The sequence below is a fragment of the Procambarus clarkii genome, chromosome 77 (genome assembly GCF_040958095.1).
Source record: "Procambarus clarkii isolate CNS0578487 chromosome 77, FALCON_Pclarkii_2.0, whole genome shotgun sequence".
NCBI classification, from domain to species: Eukaryota; Metazoa; Arthropoda; class Malacostraca; order Decapoda; family Cambaridae; genus Procambarus; species Procambarus clarkii.
The window spans coordinates 15,689,804-15,709,407 of NC_091226.1; positions in this window are offsets into that span (position 1 = coordinate 15,689,804).

A 19,604-nucleotide genomic window follows, 5' to 3' on the forward strand; every position below is an offset into this window, starting at 1 on the left:
AACAAAACCAACATAGACAAACACTACAGGAGAGCAAGTGACATCAGCACACAGATTGAGAGATAAATTACTAATCATGGGAGATCTAAATCACAGATTGAAAAACGAGAAATCCCTATTTCTCGTGTGAAGACACGTGAAGCACGAAATGGGTGCAAGTTATGAAGAGGAATACGAGTAAAAAAGACACGAGAGAAAGGCGAGGAGATGCACCTAATTTACAGGACCTATTTTTTCATCCAGAATTAGGAAAACAGGAGAGCTTGGTGCATGAAATTCCACTAGGAGCCAGTGATCATTGTGTAATGACCTTCTACTCTGCATGCCAGACATTTTGCCTGCCTGCCTGCCCAAAAACCCGCCCACTTGCCCGCCAAAACCTGCCCGCCCGCCAAAACCTGCCTGTCCGCCCGCCAAAACCCGCCTGTCCGCCCGCCAAAACCCGCCTGTCCGCCCGCCAAAACCCGCCTGTCCGCCGAGTGCAAATAGGTGAGAACCTAGTTGCAAGTGCAACTAGGTGAGAACTCAAGTCCATCGCTATTTTCTTTGTATAGGAATTACAAAATGATTTCCTGTTATACAGATGTAACTAGCAGGAAAAAATTCCAGCGCGAGACAGGTATCGGTAGACAGGCCTGCGTCGAAAATTAGTCAAGTCTGAGTTTGGTGTTGTAACCGAGCATAAATCTTACACCCTGACCCCGCCCACCTACCTGAATTGCCACATTCGGGTCATCCTTTATTGCATTTATTTCGTTTCTCGACGAAATCCGTACAAAAATTAATTATCGAATATAATGCATTGCTTCAGCAAAGCATTTAAAGTTAGTTTAGTGCTATAGTCGTAATATCAATAAGCTTGGTAGGAAAAAAATTATAGAAATGTCAATTCATGGGTTGGCAACAGCGTTAAAGTGGCACCTAGCGGGCATAAGATGAAGCTCTGGTGTCAACATGACATTAGCCAGAGTTCCTGTTGACTGTCTTCAAGTGCTGCTTAAGCTTGAGTTGATGTGCCTCATTCCTGTCTGTTACTCGTGCTCGCTTTGATCTTCATTATGCTACAAGTCACATTATATAGGAAAACAAATAGATTAACTTTAAAAATAATCTAAGCCTATCATAAAAAAATATAAGCCCACACGTAAAATAATTATATACAATAACCACCTGAGGAGGACAAAGTTAATGCAACTCGGATCAACAGGGACCTAAAGAACAATTATATACATTTAAATCGAGTCACATACTGTTAATTTTCCCACTAAAGATATTTTTACCAATTACACTTTTCTTAAACTACCACGTTTTCACTTGCAAAGACACCTTGAATTATTCTGAAAAGCCGGCAAGTTATCACACCATCTCTCTAAACGTCCAATCAAAAACCAACAGCGTCGCTTCAGGAATTCTAATTGGGTAGTTCATTGTCCCTGACTCGCTGTTTGGGAGAGCCTGGTCGGAGTGGCGTCTCGTTCCTTATGTCACTGTTTCCGGCGGGTAATTTCTAAAACTTCAAGTGGCGGTTCCTTGTTATGAAATATTTGGCAAGTTGTGAGTGGGTTAAAATATGTGTGAGGACTGTGCTGTGATTGGTGGAGGTGGCGTTGACAGTGGCGTTGACAGTTGTGGAGGCGGCGGCTGCGTTGACTACAGTGTACAGTAGAGTAGCGTGGTGTACTGTAGTGTAATATAGCGCAGTGTACTGAAGTTTAATGTTGCGTAGTGTAATGTAGTGTAGTGTACTGTACTGTAGTGTAATGTGGCGTGGTGTACTGTAGCGTAGTGTACTGTAGCGTAATGTGGCGTAGTGTACTGTAGCGTAATGTGGCGTAGTGTACTGTAGTGTAGCGTAGTGTACTGTAGTGTAATGTGGCGTGGTGTAGTGTAGCGTAGTGTACTGTAGCGTAATGTGGCGTAGTGTACTGTAGCGTAGTGTACTGTAGTGTAATGTGGCGTAGTGTACTGTAGTGTAATGTGGCGTAGTGTACTGTAGTGTAGCGTAGTGTACTGTAGTGTAATGTGGCGTAGTGTACTGTAGTGTAATGTGGCGTAGTGTACTGTAGCGTAGCGTAGTGTACTGTAGTGTAGTGTAATGTGGCGTAGCGTAGTGTACTGTAGTGTACTGTAGCGTACTGTAGCGTAGTGTACTGAAGTTTAATGTTGCGTAGTGTAATGTAGTGTAGTGTACTGTACTGTAGTGTAATGTGGCGTAGTGTACTGTAGCGTAGTGTAGTGTAGCGTAGTGTAGTGTAATGTGGCGTGGTGTACTGTAGCGTAGTGTACTGTAGCGTACTGTAGCGTAGTGTACTGTAGCGTACTGTAGCGTAGTGTACTGTAGCGTACTGTAGCGTAGTGTACTGTAGCGTACTGTAGCGTAGTGTACTGTAGCGTACTGTAGCGTAGCGTACTGTAGCGTAGTGTACTGTAGCGTACTGTAGCGTAGTGTACTGTAGCGTAGTGTACTGTAGCGTACTGTAGCGTAGCGTACTGTAGCGTAGTGTACTGTAGCGTAGTGTACTGTAGCGTACTGTAGCGTAGCGTACTGTAGCGTAGTGTACTGTAGCGGAGTGTACTGTAGCGTACTGTAGCGTAGCGTACTGTAGCGTAGTGTACTGTAGCGTACTGTAGCGTACTGTAGCGTAGTGTACTGTAGCGTACTGTAGCGTACTGTAGCGGAGCGTACTGTAGCGTACTGTAGCGGAGCGTACTGTAGCGTAGCGTACTGTAGCGTAGTGTACTGTAGCGTACTGTAGCGTAGTGTGAAGCTTTTGGTTCGATTCATGTATCGTACCATTTCAAGACATGAAATCATCGCATGTCGTTCCCCGTAGAGTTTTAGATCAGGATTTTAAATTAGTTTGCCGTCCAAAATTCATAAATACAAAATTTGACTTTCTATTACACCGAGAACTTCAACAAGATCTTGTAGATCTGAGGCAAAGTGAAATTGACACCAGTAATTCCATCTATCATCATACTATCATGCAAGAGGAGCCACACATCTATGGATCATCCAATAAAATCAGCAGACTTCTAGATGTTACTACTGCTCGGCTTAGACTCGGTTACAAGTATCTCTGGGAATTCTCATTATCTGCTGATGTAGACCTGACCAAATGTAAACTGTGTCAACAAAATTATTCGCACACCCTCCGTCACTATGTGATGGAGTGCGAAAAGATACGTGAATTTAGAGACAATTCTATAACCAATGTTCCAGCGATGTGTCAATATTTCATTCAAAATGATCTGCTACCAGAAATTTTAGCCAAATATCCCCAGTTTGCTAACTGCAGGTAGTAACTAAGTGATTGTAACCTATCCACCGCTGCCCACTGGATGGGGGGCGGTGTGCAGGACAAACATATAAATTTTGACACTAGCTCTCCACATATGTCAGTTGCTTAATTTAGAACCTGTACTTGAGGTCGATCTCGAACCCATTGTTGATGTGATGACTTATATTGAATTTTGTAACTAGCTCATCAAGATTGTAACTTGCTTAGCTAAATGAATTGTGGGGTTCAGTCCCTGAGCCCATTATGTGCCTCTGTAACCCTTTCCACTACCGCCCACAGGATGGGTATGGGGTGCATAATAAATGAACTAAACTAACTAAACTAACTATTATACAGTATAAAGAAAATCTTTTGGGCGGTAAAGGGGGGGGGGGTGGTGTTACCCGGCTGGGCCCGGGTCTTTCACCCTCCCTCTGTCTTCACCTTGTCTTCAAACAGCCACCGTTCTTGCATTTCTGTCTCTGTATGTGCCTGTTTTTTTCCGTCTGTCCCATCTCTACATTGGTCGACCCGGTCTCTACATGCCTATCCTAGTCTCTGTCTCGTTTTCTTTCTGTCTTTTTGCTGATGTCTCTATCTCTCATAACGGAAGGAATTATTAAAAATATAATAGTTTCCCCCTTGGCTTTGAGAAAGGGGTTGGGAAAGTCTTTGATGTTAATGGAGCATCGTCTGTTTTATGCAACTACAGGCAAAGTATGATGAATAGAAAGATGATTTTTAATTATCCAGGATCAGTACATAATTTTCCATATTTCAATACAAAAAAATATCGTAAAATTTAAATTTAAATGGCTAAAATTTCAAAATTTATAGTTTTTAAATTTTAGCCTCACTAAATTTAACTATTTAGCCAGGCACTGTTGGTGAAGTGCCAAAATTCACTTGTGGAAGGTTATGTGATTGTGGAACGCTGTTCCCTGTTGAATTATGGCAACTCCCTACCAGCCTGTGTTAGTTCTGTACCCAAGACCATTCCTCCTGCAAAGTTAGGTGAAGCTATCCCTTAGCATCTGTCCTACAATCTTGACCAAACATACATAGATATGCTCCTTTACATATATAGGTAAGTCCAAGTATGTCCAATTTGAATACAGTATTACTGGTTCTAACCCAATTTCATAATTCTAAAGCCCTATTTGGATAAAAAAAAGTAATTTATTTCGTGTATTTTTTGCCTGTAATTTAGAAATACAGTAGTTGTGTAGTTGCTTTGTATCGCCCCTCTCTCTCTCTCTCTCTCTCTCTCTCTCTCTCTCTCTCTCTCTCTCTCTCTCTCTCTCTCTCTCTCTCTCTCTCTCTCTCTCTCTCTCTCTCTCTCTCTCTCTCTCTCTCTCTCTCTCTCAGGAGTGTAACTTCAGTACTTGCTGACTTGTGTGTGTATGAAGAAAGAGAGATTGATGAAGATTAAGCCACCCAAAAGGTTGCACGGGGATGAATAGCCCGTAAGAGAGAGAGAGGGAAAGAGAGGGGGGGGAGGAGGTGAGGAGAGAGGAAGTCTACTGCCATAAAGTGAGGTGTAAAGAATGAGAGACATGAGAGGCAGTGATAAAGGCCACTTTATCACCCGTAACAGATAAGTCTCTGGTGGAAGCATTACTCTCAAGAGGTTATAATGTGTTGATGTTATAGTCGGAGTTTGAGATAACTGAAGTGTTAATACCTTCTCTTCCCCCTAACCCCCCCCCCCCACCCTATCTCTGACTTCTACTGCCTTATCTCTACCTATCCCCCGTTAATTCCTCCTTATCCTAATTTCTCTCTAGCCTAACCCTTTAGTCCCTCTAATCCTTACTCCTCGTCCCTCGTTGTTATAGATTCAGCTACTCGGAACAAGTTCCAAGTAGCACGGGCTATGGTGAGCCCGTAGTGGACTTACCTGGCACTGGAGCGGGGTAAGTAGCACGGGCTATGGTGAGCCCGTAGTGGACTTACCTGGCACAAGAGCGGGGCAAGTAGCACGGGCTATGGTGAGCCCGTAGTGGACTTACCTGGCACAGGAGCGGGGCAAGTAGCACGGGCTATGGTGAGCCCGTAGTGGACTTACCTGGCACAGGAGCGGTGCAAGTAGCACGGGCTATGGTGAGTCCGTAGTGGACTTACCTGACACAGGAGCGGTGCAAGTAGCACGGGCTATGGTGATCCCGTAGTGGACTTACCTGGCACAGGAGCGGTGCCAATAATGCCTCGTCCCTCTTACTCCCTATATTTCCCCTCTCTTCCCTTTCCCCTCATCCCTATCCACCCCACACCTTCCCCTCACCCTCCCCCCCCCTTACCCCATCTGTTCTGCCCCCCCCTAGACCAGTAATTACCACAGTGCCGTCGTGCCATGGCAGTGCCACTCGGTACTTTGGCACTCCTTGGCATCCCTGTGACCTCTGACAGCCCCCTTGAGCGTTCACAACGTCACAAAAATGACGTACTAAATTGCCCGAACCGAACCTAACCAAGGAGCTACGAATAGAAAACGGAACATCACCCAATTTTGCGAACCGGTGTGATTCTTAGGGGATTTATGCAACATGTATTTTTAATACAGAATACAATAGGCTCCATTTTATTCTGGACCTCGTATTGTTGCAATTTCAATATGAACTGCCATAGTAATATCATGCAATAATTACATATTGCATTATCAATATCATGCAATAATTACCTATTGTAATATCAATATATCAATATCGATGTTATTGCAATATAGATATATATTAGCCACACTTGTTAAGAGCAGGAGTGAGAGATAAGGACCAAAGATTAAGATCACATTCACTCCAACAAAAATCTACCACTTAGGGGCTATTCATGCCCGTGCCACCTCTTTGAGTGGCTTAATCTTCCTCAATCAGTCAATCGATCAATTAGGTCGCTCTGGGCTAACTTTGTGTGTGTGTGGGGGGGGGGGGGAATGATCATTCCCGCTTGCATTGATCACCCATATGCAGGCGATGAGTCACAATAACGTGGCTGAAGTATGTTGACCAGACCACACACTAGAAGGTGAAGGGACGACGACGTTTCGGTCCGTCCTGGACCATTCTCAAGTCGATTGAGAATGGTCCAGGACGGACCGAAACGTCGTCGTCCCTTCACCTTCTAGTGTGTGGTCGGGTCAACATGATCACCCACCTTGCAAACCATTGCGTTTTCTATGCGTGGCCAGTTAGGTTAGGGTATGTGCGGTTCGTACGATTTAATACATCGATTTGTGTGCGTTGTGGCAACTTGCAAGGATAGGCTCGTGGGTGTGAAGCCGGCGCCGAGGAGCTAGAGTCTGTCTTCCATTACTCTGATGATTGGACTGGTCGGTACAGCAGCGGTCTCGCTTCTTGCAAGTCTGCGTTCGATCCCCCGATGGCCTCAGTGGGTAGGAATTGTTCCTGCACTACGTCCTTGTATCTTAAGCTGGAGGAACCTGGGGATGACTGGGGTACCTGGAGGTACGAATGGGGAAGGCCTCGGGGTACCTCGTGCGTGTATAAAATGTCGCATTACGTACACGGAGTCCACAGCACCCCTCCTGTGCCAGGTAGGTCCACTACGGGCTCACCATAGCCCGTGCTACTTGCCCCGCTCCTGTGCCAGGTAAGTCCACTACGGGCTCACCATAGCCCGTGCTACTTGCCCCGCTCCTGTGCCAGGTAAGTCCACCACGGGCTCACCATAGCCCGTGCTACTTGTCCCGCTCCTGTGCCAGGTAAGTCCACTACGGGCTCACCATAGCCCGTGCTACTTGCCTCGCTCCTGTGCCAGGTAAGTCCACTACGGGCTCACCATAGCCCGTGCTACTTGCCCCGCTCCTGTGCCAGGTAAGTCCACTACGGGCTCACCATAGCCCGTGTTACTTGCCCCGCTCCTGTGCCAGGTAAGTCCACTACGGGCTCACCATAGCCCGTGCTACTTGCCCCGCTCCTGTGCCAGGTAAGTCCACTACGGGCTCACCATAGCCCGTGCTACTTGCCCCGCTCCTGTGCCAGGTAAGTCCACTACGGGCTCACCATAGCCCGGGCTACTTGCCCCGCTCCTGTGCCAGGTAAGTCCACTACGGGCTCACCATAGACCGTGCTACTTGCCCCGCTCCTGTGCCAGGTAAGTCCACTACGGGCTCACCATAGCCCGTGCTACTTGCCCCGCTCCTGTGCCAGGTAAGTCCACTACGGGCTCACCATAGCCCGTGCTACTTGCCCCGCTCCTGTGCCAGGTAAGTCCACTACGGGCTCACCATAGCCCGTGCTACTTGCCCCGCTCCTGTGCCAGGTAAGTCCACTACGGGCTCGCCATAGCCCGTGCTACTTGGAACTGGTTCCGAGTAGCTGAATCTATAAAAACAACAACATACACGGAGTCATTGCCGAGCGACCCAGACACACACACAGACACAGACAGACAGACAGACAGACAGGCGGACAGACAGGCAGAGACGCCAAGCGACCCCGTACAAACAGACAGACACGCCGAGGGGCGCTAAGAAGCCAGTTAAACGGGAAAGAGGATCTGAAGATCGTTTAAATTCCGTGCCGTCTCATTTTCGCGGGTAAAGGCGAGATAATTTGTCGTTCTTGCTGACGAACGTGAGATCCTTAACGATAAGAATTTCACGGTTGTTCTTGAAGTTATTCCTTCCGAGTTATTCCCTAAACCCGCAATGAACATCACAAAGAATTTTCGCCTTGCTTAGGAAAAAAAAGAACATCAGAGTCGTTTAAACAACCTATTAAATTTGAATTATTCGAAAAGGTTAATTTAGCAGCAGGATTTATAATCCGGATTCCTTGCTGAGGTTCTGCGTGGAGACATTTGGCAACGTCAGTGCTACGGAGTTGGCAAAGATAAATTATCCTTCAAATTATTATTCGTCTGTCTACTTAATATAATGTTCAATAATAATTCAGACCAATTTGCATATCGTCAAGACACTTGGTACTTAAATCGAGCACGTAGAAGTGTTTTGGCGCGCGGGGTGGAAAAAAAAATACAAGAAATGCCGCCACTGACAAACGACGAGTAACTGCGGCCGCTGTTTCGCACGGTTCCTCGGGGTTACTAATTGGTCGGGGGTGACAGGAGCCAGATGCCGGCCCATGACACTAAGTAGTGTCTTAGAGAGCAATTATGCGCTGCCAAGGTGCTGAGCCGGCTTTATATATATATGCACCCCCTCCCCCACAACCCCCCCCTCTCCCCACAACCCCCCCCTCTCCCCACAACCCCCCCTCTCCCCACAACCCCCTCCCTCCCCCCCAAACATACTTCCCCATGTCTTATATGATGCTCTCAAACCCCCCTTTTCTCTTTAATATATACTTATGCTCATTATATCGACCGGGAAACAAGGACGATGGTTTGAAGTTTTGAAAATTCAATAACAAGGTGTGGGAAATTTTCCCAACAGGGGCCGGCCGGGAAATTCCAAATAGATGGTAAGGGAAATTTTCCCTAACAAGGCTGGGGGAAATTCCCTAACAAGACTTGGGGAAATTCCCTAAAAAAATTTTTTGGGGAGTTCTACTAAACAAGGATGCGGAAATTCCCTAATACGGTTAGGGGGGGGGGGAAAGGGCGGAGGCGATTTCATCCTTAGTGGATGGCAGCTTGAGTGCCATTCAACACTCTCCTGACACCAACTCATGTGGAGTGTCACATATTTTATAGCACTCAAGACGAGGACTCGCCGATTATCACCGCACTCGACTTTCTTTGAAGCGAGGAGCCACACATATACATATATATACCAAAGAAAACGGTAACCTTAAGGCCCACTACACTATGTTTCCCCACTTCGTCGAGAGGAAAATAGTATACTAAATATGTTCGTACGCTAAATATTGCACAGTAAATATGCTAAACTATACATTGAGGACTTCACCTGCAGGCACGCTAGTGGGTGACCATATGCTTTCATCGGCAGTGCGATGCTCAGGCATTAATTACTGCTTCATAATTTTTTTCCATTTACGGGTTAGTGCTCGCGGGGCCGCAGTCGCCAACTTAATTATTTACACCAGTGTATAAATTCGTTGGTTTAATATTGTTTATAAAACTGATTATTGCTAATATAAGAAACACTCTAGGTACTCTTGAGAATAGTAAATAAAGACTAAAATAATTTGGGTGTAATTGGACCTTTGTTGGTATTTTAATTACTTTGTGTAATTACGAATTTCAGGGTTTGTTTGTATATTTTTCTCTTGACAGAAAGTAATCTCTCAGTAATGAAGAATTTACCTCAAGGCGCGAAAACATGCTTATGTTGGTCATTTAAATAACACCAAAAAAATAGGATTGATACAAATCTATGCCTGTCATTTGTAGCAGTTGTTTAATAGAACTCTGTTATTTTTTTGTCAATGTTTTTGTTGGTTACAGCACGTGTTGATAACTGTTCAGGTGTTTTAATATGGTTACGTTGTTGTTCATCATTTAGTCAAGCTATGTATTTATTTTGTTTGTGCAATAGTTGTGCGTAGAATGGATAATACTAATCGATATGTGGCTCTAATGGCTATCTTGATTTGATTTGTCTGTTGGGCTTGTTGATCTGAAGTGATTGGCCAATTGTTTCCTCTCTCTCTTTTTCTCTCTTCCTCTCTCTCTCTCTCTCTTTTTCTCTCTTCCTCTCTCTCTCTCTCTCTCTCTCTCTCTCGCTCTCTCTCTCTCTCTCTCTCTCTCTCTCTCTCTCTCTCTCTGATGGCTGTCATGATTTGATAGGTCTATTGGACTTGTTGATCTGAAGTGATTGGCCAATTGTTTCCTCTCTCTCCTCTCTCTCTCTCTCTCTCTCTCTCTCTCTCTCTCTCTCTCTCTCTCTCTCTCTCTCTCTCTCTCTCTCTCTCTCTCTCTCTCTCTCTCTCTCTATCTCTCTCTCGCTCTCTTGGTACCCCTCAACAGTTGTGTAATGAACAAATCCACAAGGGCCGTGACGAGGATTCGAAACTGCGTCCGGGAGCATCCCAGACACTGCCTTAATCGACTGAGCTACGATGCATCACGTTAGTGTGATCTCTGTGTGTAACAGTTGTCTAACTTCTGAGTACCTATTTACTGTTAGGTGACCACAGGCATCAGGTGAAAGGAAACTTGTCCATTCATTTCTGTTTAACCGGGGATCGAACCCGGGACCTCAAATCGAGTGGGTAGCCACTATACTACCGAAACCCTTGCGAATGGTAACGCCTTCTTATCTATTTCTTCGAATGATATTCTTAGAGATGATAATAACGAAGATTGAGAAAAGTAAAAATCAGAAGCATTACCGAAAAATCTCAGTACAGTTCGACTTCATTACGATGTGTATCGGTATGAGTGATCGATATATGTCGATGCGAAACTTTCTGGGAAACCTGCGGCAGGTGTTTCAAATTGTTGCAGTTGAGTCCATCAAAGTTATCACCGGGAGTGATGTTTCGATTTGAAATGTAAGGTGTTTCAAAATTATACGTCACCTTGGCTCTTTCATTTCGTTTGATAACTTACAGGTGAATTTTTAAGGCTTGCAGTATACGGTATAGCTAAGTGTATAGTCCATTACCTTTTCTCTGCATAACACATCCCCCTACGGGAGATTGGGATGCGACAGATTGCAACGCTCCAAAATATTCAGAGTAGTTTCCCCCTCTCAGCATCGAAAGAAAACGGAACTCTGAGCCAAGCGCCCGTGAGAGAGCGGGTCGTCAGCTGAGATATATAACAGTGTTTGGCTGGGTCTGTCACTTGGACAATTTGTCAGGGGTAACTAAAGCCGGAGCCGACACCTCTCATCGCGACGAAGCGTAAATGCCGCCTGGCGAATATATATATATAATATATATATGCAACAATGATCACAAAAACACTGATCCAAGTATGCAGAATAACCACATGTGAAAAATAGAAAATGCTTAACGCGTTTTCGGCTAATTCGCCTTCATCAGAGCAAAGTAGAAGGAAGATCTACTTTCTACTTTGCTCTGATGAAGGCGAATTAGCCGAAAACGTGTTAAGCATTTTCTATTTTTCACATGTGGTTATTCTGCATATATATATATATATATATATATATATATATATATATATATATATATATATATATATATATATATATATATAAAACCTATACTTGCATAAACCACAAGTGAAGATTAACAATCTTTGGACAACACCCACCAGTGGGACTCGAACCCAGAAATCACAACTACCTTCCAGTAGCTGCCATAACTAGTATGCTTTAACCCACTACACCATCACCATATATATATATATATATATATATATATATATATATATATATATATATATATATATATATATATATATATTAATATTATTGACGCCACCACAGATACCATCTCCTATCACCACAACCATCACTACTTTCACCCTCACCAGCACAGCCACCAACCATTAACCCCTTACCTCTCCCATACCTTCACCCCCACCATTAACCCACAATCACCATTCCACCCACCACCAGCCATTCTTCTATACCACCCTTACCACACGACCGACAAAACCATGTAATATATACCGATTATTAATGTAGGGATCATTGCCCCCTTGACAGCTACAACTACTGCCACCATGACAGCCACCACTACCACCCTTATACCGATACTCTATACTCTATTTTGGTGGTCAACAATTGGAATGCACTGAAGGAAGTTATAGAAGCCACCTCCATCCACAACTTTAAGACCAGATTCAACAAAAAAATCGAACATAAGAATAGATTATAACCCAATAGATACAACAAGGCCAATAGACATGGTATAAACCATCTTGTCATTCTAAGGTTTCCCAGCGTCCAGAAAACGGTGAATTTAAGTTGGTTAACCTACCAGAGGACCTAAAACAGAAAACGGGACAGTGCGTCACTTTCGCCAGTCGCTTTCATGTTCTAGTACGACTATTTTTGGGCCTTATGTTACGCATACGAGCGAAAAACGACGTTGTAGCAGGAACAGCTTGTATAAAGAGCTAACCCCTTTCCCCCCTTTCTCCTAGCCTGGTCACAACCCGGGCAGCATACGTCTAGTGGCATACGTCTGTACGACCCGTCTCTACCACTTCGGAGGGACTTGAAATTACAGGTCCGCAGTCACACCTTTGCGTCCGAACCGCGCGAAAGGCAGGAGAGACCACTGGTGGTTGGTGTGTGTGCTGACCTGGCTGTGGCTACGGGGGAACAAGCTCTAGCTCTATAATCCCCGCTTCTGAGCTTCGTTTATAATTAGCTTTTGCTATTATTTTTCTACCACAGACGTAGCCAGACATTTACAATGCTAACCAGCATATATACATTTTCTTCTGTCCTCTATGGACAGGGTTAGAAATCTATTACACATATAGTTCATTGATTTATGGAACAATCAATCACAGGTGATTGTAGTGCTTTTAAAATGCTAATCTAACCTAAAAATATAAATACACAGATTTACATTAGTCCTACATAGGGTTCGAGATATCTTTTACATAGTGTCGTTAATGTGTGTTTAGAAAGGTGAAATGCAATTCTGACCAGCTTACACATGTCCTATATACACAGGATATGCATATACATACATAGTGTTGGGCTCAAAATCTATCGATCAAAGCTAGAAGGTATACATTAGCCTTGAACATTGCTTAAAACTCAAAGCGTAATTGTAAATACATAGAGAAGTACGGTATACCTCTTGGTGTATATATATGTATATACTTGTAGCTGTTTGTGTCTGGTATACATGTGTACCAGGCACATGTATACGTTGGTATTCTTGTCAGACTTGCTGTTGAGGATGTGAATGGTGGTTACCTGCGCTGGTTCAAACTATCCTGACGGCTGAGTAGAAGCAGCTGGTAGATATCTACCAGCTGCGTAGAAGCAGCTGGTAGATATCTACCAGCTGAGTAGAAGCAGCTGGTAGATATGTACCAGCTGTGAGTGTAATATGTTTAAACAATCTTTTCTCATTCATGCATCATGGCAGCGTATATATATATATATATATATATATATATATATATATATATATATATATATATATATATATATATATATATATATATGTACAGTCAGTAGAGTCTTGTTGGTATAGTACTGGATATGCTGAGGTTCGTAGAGCCCTGATTGTCTGGGTTCGAATCCTTCAGGTGTGTGGAGTTTTCGGTTATATATATAATATGGTTAAATATGGCTGCATTGCTGGTGTGGTTGATTTTATATGCTTTTCTATGCTTCTATTTTCTTACTCTCGGGATTAAAAAGAACAATCAAGTTACCCAAATTCACGGTAAAGAAACTTTAATAATTATTGAATGGCATATTTTTCTATTTTTAGTTATACTCTAGAACATCTTCAGGTAAGAAATGAATATACAAGGTGAACATGAATCTTAAATTACACAGAAGAAAACGGTGAACTTCACCTCTTTCAAATGCTTGTTTACAAAATTAAATAAAAATGTGCATTTACAAAAACATCATATGTGTAAAAGGAAGTTGCAAAAATCCCATGAGAGTTCTGGGCCAAGAGTAGGTGCCCTTCGAGGTGTTATGAGTAACTATAATGCCCTTTATCGCCGCTCAGGTTCCAGCGAGGAGTCGGCAGCGAACGGGATAACATCGCGGTAATTATCCTGTATCGCGATATATGCTACAATATATAGAGCAGGCGGGTGGTGATGGTGCAAGCGTGTTGGGGGAAGATGGTGAGGGGTGATAGTGTTGGCGGGGGATGGTTGGGCTACAGGATAGGTGCAGTGATGGCTGTAATCGGTGTAGGGTACACTGATTTTTAGTGTACTTTGGGGTTTTCAGGATTCTTGTACTAATGGTTGTTATTGCAAGGATTGTGGTAGTGGTGTCGATGGCAAAGATCGTGGTAATAGTGATGATAAAAAAAATAGTGATTTTAAAAGGGGGGGGGGCGTTGCCACATTGGTGGTTGTAAGTTGTAGTGGGAATGGTGGTTGCTATCCTGGCGTTATCGCCATTGACGGTCGGGACCAGGAGGCCGACCAAGATAACAATGTTGCTGGCATTGATAACAATAGTCATTATCATTAAGATGACTGGTGAAGGTTCTTGAGAAGCGTCGACGCGGCCTGATGACGATAAGATATCAAAGAGCATGGTGACCAAGAGTCTTCAGGACTCTTGTAGACGTCAATTGTGTTTAAAAGAGAGTTGTTAAGTGGGAGTCGTTCTCTGTCCATTCCCGAATCGACGCACTCTTACCAGACTTAGTAAATTACTTTAATTAATAATCGTCGTTGGGCCAATAATATTAAAACTGCAAAAGTAATATATTTTTATTATTTATATATACAAGAGTTCTTACATTCTTGTACAGTCACTAGCAAGCGCAGCGTTTCAGGCAAGTCCTTAATCCTAATTTTCCCCGGAATACGACCCGCCAAATCGTTTAACAACCAGGGGCCAGATTCACGAAAGCACTTACGAACGTGTACATCTTTTCTCAATCTTTGGCGGCTTTGTTTACAATTATTAAACAGTTAATGAGCTCCGAAGCACCAGGAGGCTGTTTATAACAATAACAACAGTTGAATGGAAAGTTTTCAAGCTTGTAAACTGTTTAATAAATGTAACCAAAGCCGACAAAGATTGAGGAAAGATGTACACGTTGGTAAATATTTGCGTAAGTGCTTTCGTGAATCTGGCCCCAGGTTCCAATTCACTGCTGGTTGAACAGAGGCTACACTTAAGGATTGGCGCCCAGTCAATCCTCCCCGGCCAGGATACGAACCCAGACCAAAGCGCTCGCGAGTGACTTAACATAAGCAATCCCCGTGGCGTAATGATATGTCGTCTTCCAACCCTGCACACTTATTGCTGTTAGGTTAAATTAACCATTCCTGTGTAAATATCGCCTTGTTTCTCTATTTCGGGATTAAGACAATATAAACGGGGTGAGAATAGCTTGAGCTACATCATTCCTTTATGTGTATTTCACCTCAATAAACTTAATTTCAATTTCAATTCGAAGACAATATAGTATACGATGCATCTGGCTTTATTTCCCGTTTTCTACTAGGCGAATGTTCGTTGTTGTCTAGGGAACTGAAATAAAGCGACCTCTGTCTATTCTTGTATTTTCACTGTTCAGGTCACTGTGTGTTGAATGATAATATTAACATTCCACTTGTTGACAGTCTTGACCTAAAACATGGATACTAGGCGGTTAATTTAGCCATTAATTCCCGCGGTTTGGGATATAATATCAAAAGGATGATGGTTGAGTCTCCCCCTTTAAGGGCATTGTATCTTTTCCTTTACATGAATTTGTGTTTATATTATTTAGGTTACCTATCGCTATATATATACATATAAGAGGTGTCTACCCTTTGCAATGGTTTCCACACTCCATTTCCATTACTTAATTTCCTCTTTCGACGAGGCGACGATATATTTATATATATATATATATATATATATATATATATATATATATATATATATATATATATATATATATATATTATAATGTAGTTCCCGTGGCGCAGTGGTAAGATACTTCATGAGCGCTTTGGCCTGGGTTCATATCCTGGCCGGGGAGGATTGACTGGGCGCCAATCCTTAACTGTAGCATCTGTTTACCCAACAGTAAAATGGATACCTGGTTGTTAAACGATTTGGCGGGTCGTATTCCAGGGAATATTAGAATTAAGGACCTGCCCGAAACTCTATGCGTACTAGTGGCTGTACAAGAATGTAAGAACTCTTGTATATATAAATAAGTTCGATTGATTGATTGATTGAAGATTTAGCCACCCAAGAGGTGGCACGGGCATGAATAACCCATAAGGTCTCCATTTCATGGTATGTTCACAAGGCGAAGGCAGATGTCCCACAGTTACTGAATATAACACGGTGAAATCAATTATTCTAGCATGAAACAATTCTATTTTCTTCTCATTTTCTTCACTTCAGAAGGAAGTTGAGAAATTAACAGACAAAATTCATTTTACAATGACGCTGAGAGTCAGGTTTCGTTGACCTTTGCCAACATAATCAAAGGCAGAGTTCGCATGGTTACAACTTTAGAGCAGCCATGAATAACCATGAACCAATAGGCTCACTGGAGCCTACCAATCTCCGATGTTTCAATGATGGCTGGGGCAGTATGTTGGATGTTAACTCCTGTCCTCTTAAAAAGAACGTCGCTTTTGGCCGTTTGTCCGTATGGCCGAATATGGACGTAATTTGAAAATGAAAAAAAAATGAAAATAAATTTGGGATTTTTTTTTCAACAACAGTAAGTTAATGGTCCTCTGATAGGTTAGGTGGGCAGGAAATTTTTATAAAGTTTCAAAACGGTATGAAAAACGTTAATGGAAAGTTTCCTCTTCTAAGTTGACCGAGTAAGCCGGGCGACTCAAACAGAAAACGGAACAGTACGTCACTTTTGTGAGTCGATTTCATTTCAAATTACGTCCAAATTTGGCCATAGCGCCGCGCATACGAGCCAAAAGTGACGTTATTTTTAAGAGGACGGGTTGGGCAGAGAGTAATCTGGTGATGCACTCACCTGGGCTGTAGGAGACTCGAACCCTGGACCACATGTACGTGAGACCCCATGCTTTTATTAGTTAACCTGGTGTTAGGTGGCTGTCTTTCTATTTTACTGTATAATGCCTCGTCAATATCCAGTTTTCTGCTGTCGCTGTATCTATCGATTATTTTGGTGGTGTGTAGAGACTCAAGGAACTTATATAGAGGGGTGGAGGCCAGGTGGTATAAACTATACCTTAATTAAATGCCTAACTGGTGAAAAGTGGCTTGCAGAGTCCATAGAATTCTTCAGTTTTCTGTGAGAGAGAGAGAGAGAGAGAGAGAGAGGGATGAAGTTGAATTAGATCTAGGTATCCCCATCTCTGCTGTCAAAACTATATTATTCCAAACACTTAGGTCTGATAGGAAAGAAATTACTGACTCCCAACGACCTGAAAGTACTAGTATAAAAAGCTATGATTTGTTCAGATCTGAAATTTATATTTATGGGCAGCACAAAACGTCCAGCAGACTGTGCGACACAGTGGTTGCCAGGATCAGGTTGGGTTACCGTTACCTGTGGCAGGTGGCTACAGGTGACGGATCTCCCAATCCTGAGCACTCCAGGTGCAAACTCTGTGAGCAGGAACTACGGCATGATCTCCCACACTACATCACCGAATGCCCAGTTATTAGACCTTTCAGACCAGTTGGCATGAGGTGCCTGGAGCTTTGCAATTACTTCACTCTCGTGTTCTTGAAGATATCCTCATATTGCACTCAAAATTTGCCAGTGCAGGCTACTAAACATATGTCCCTGTATGACTAACCATCCTGCGAGATGGGGACTTCTAGTATCACTGCTGCCTTATTCAGTCTTGTGTTGATGATATCCTCATAATGCACCCAAAGTCTGGCAGTGCAGACTACTCATCACATGCCTCTGTATGACTAATCATCCTGTGTGATGGGGATTTTTAGCATCACGTAGCTAGCTTTCTGACACACTGTACTCCCCTTCATATGCCCGAAACGCTGTGCGTATTATTGGCTTTAGGTATTATATGTACTAGCTCTATCCTTAAATCCAACATTATGTTTGTAACTCACTTTCAATGTATATACCTTTACCTGAATAAACAATCTAATATAGTCTAGGTTCATCTGCATTTGTGCAACTACCCTAATGTGTTAAAAGAAAGAGATGGGTAAGGAAGGAGAATGAGGGAATGTTTGATAAGGGGAGAAGGGAGGATGTTTGAAAAGAGGGAATAAGAGAGGAAGAAAAGAGGGAATAAGAGAGGAAGGGTGAGAGAGGAAGAGGTAGAGAGAGACAGGAAGTTTTAAAGCTAACATTGAATTTACATTGAAATTTATGTTAGAAAGTGATCATTTAATTTTTAACACCCCCCCCCCTCCCCCCCCCTCCCCCCCAAAAAAATAATGGCTGAGTTATACAAAGCAAAATTATAGTAATTAGAGAATTAACATATTTACAGTCAGGTAAAGACATTAGTAAAAGGGAAAGTTAAGAATAATGATAAATTATTACTGCTGGAGTTATATTAATAGGTACTGTAATATCAGGTGAGTTCATAGCACAAGGGGTTATCTTGAGATGATTTCGGGACTTTAGTGTCCCCGCGGCCCGGTCCTCGACCAGGCCTCCACCCCCAGGAAGCAGCCCGTGACAGCTGACTAACACCCAGGTACCTATTTTACTGCTAGGTAACAGGGGCATAGGGTGAAAGAAACTCTGCCCATTGTTTCTCGCCCGCGCCCGGGATCGAACCCGGGACCACACAGGATCACAACTCCAGCGTGCTGTCCGCTCGGCCGACCGGCTCCCTAGGGAAGGAAGGGAGGGAATTAGATGCTTCTGTTATGCTTTTGTTTTAAGGAAAGGTTAAGAAGTTCTTTATTTTAATTATGGCGGGATTTTCTACAACATTCTGCCTGTTTATTGCCAAACCGTTTTTACATTTTTTTACGATTTTCTTACGATTTTGTCGGGCTCGTAAGATCTCAAAGAGATGTTGACCAGACCACACACTAGAAATTGAAGGGACGACGACGTTTCGGTCCGTCCTGGACCATTCTCAAGTCGATTGTCAATCGACTTGAGAATCAAGTCACAATCGACTTGAGAATGGTCCAGGACGGACCGAAACGTCGTCGTCCCTTCAATTTCTAGTGTGTGGTCTGGTCAACATACTTCAGCCACGTTATTGTGACTCATCGCCTGCATCTCAAAGAGATACTTGTATATTCTGTAATGTTCGTGGGAGCTAAGACATACATCTAAGAAGAGTGCCATACCAGAGACACTATTGAGGTGCCAGGCCTTGTAAGTGTATATAGCACAAGAGAGACTATATTATGCGTGTGAATGTCAAGTATATGCAGGCGAGGAGTCACAATAACCTGGCTGAACTATGTTGACCAGACCACACACTAGTAAGTGAAGGGACGACGACGTTTCGGTCCGTCCTGGACCATTCTCAAGTCGATTGACAATTTTCACTTTCTAGTGTGTGGTTTTGTCAACAATGTCTAACATGTTTAGACATAGTTGTAACAGTTGATTGATAGTTGAGAGGCGGGTCGAAAGAGCAGAGCTCAACCCCCGCAAGCACAACTAGGTGAATACAACTAAGTGAAAACACACACACACACACACACACACACACACACACACACACACACACACACACACACACACACACACACACACACACACACACACACACACACACACACTGACTCCATACACAGTTTCAAATGTAGATATGAAAGAGCCCAGTAGGCTCAGGAACCTGTACACCAGTTGATTG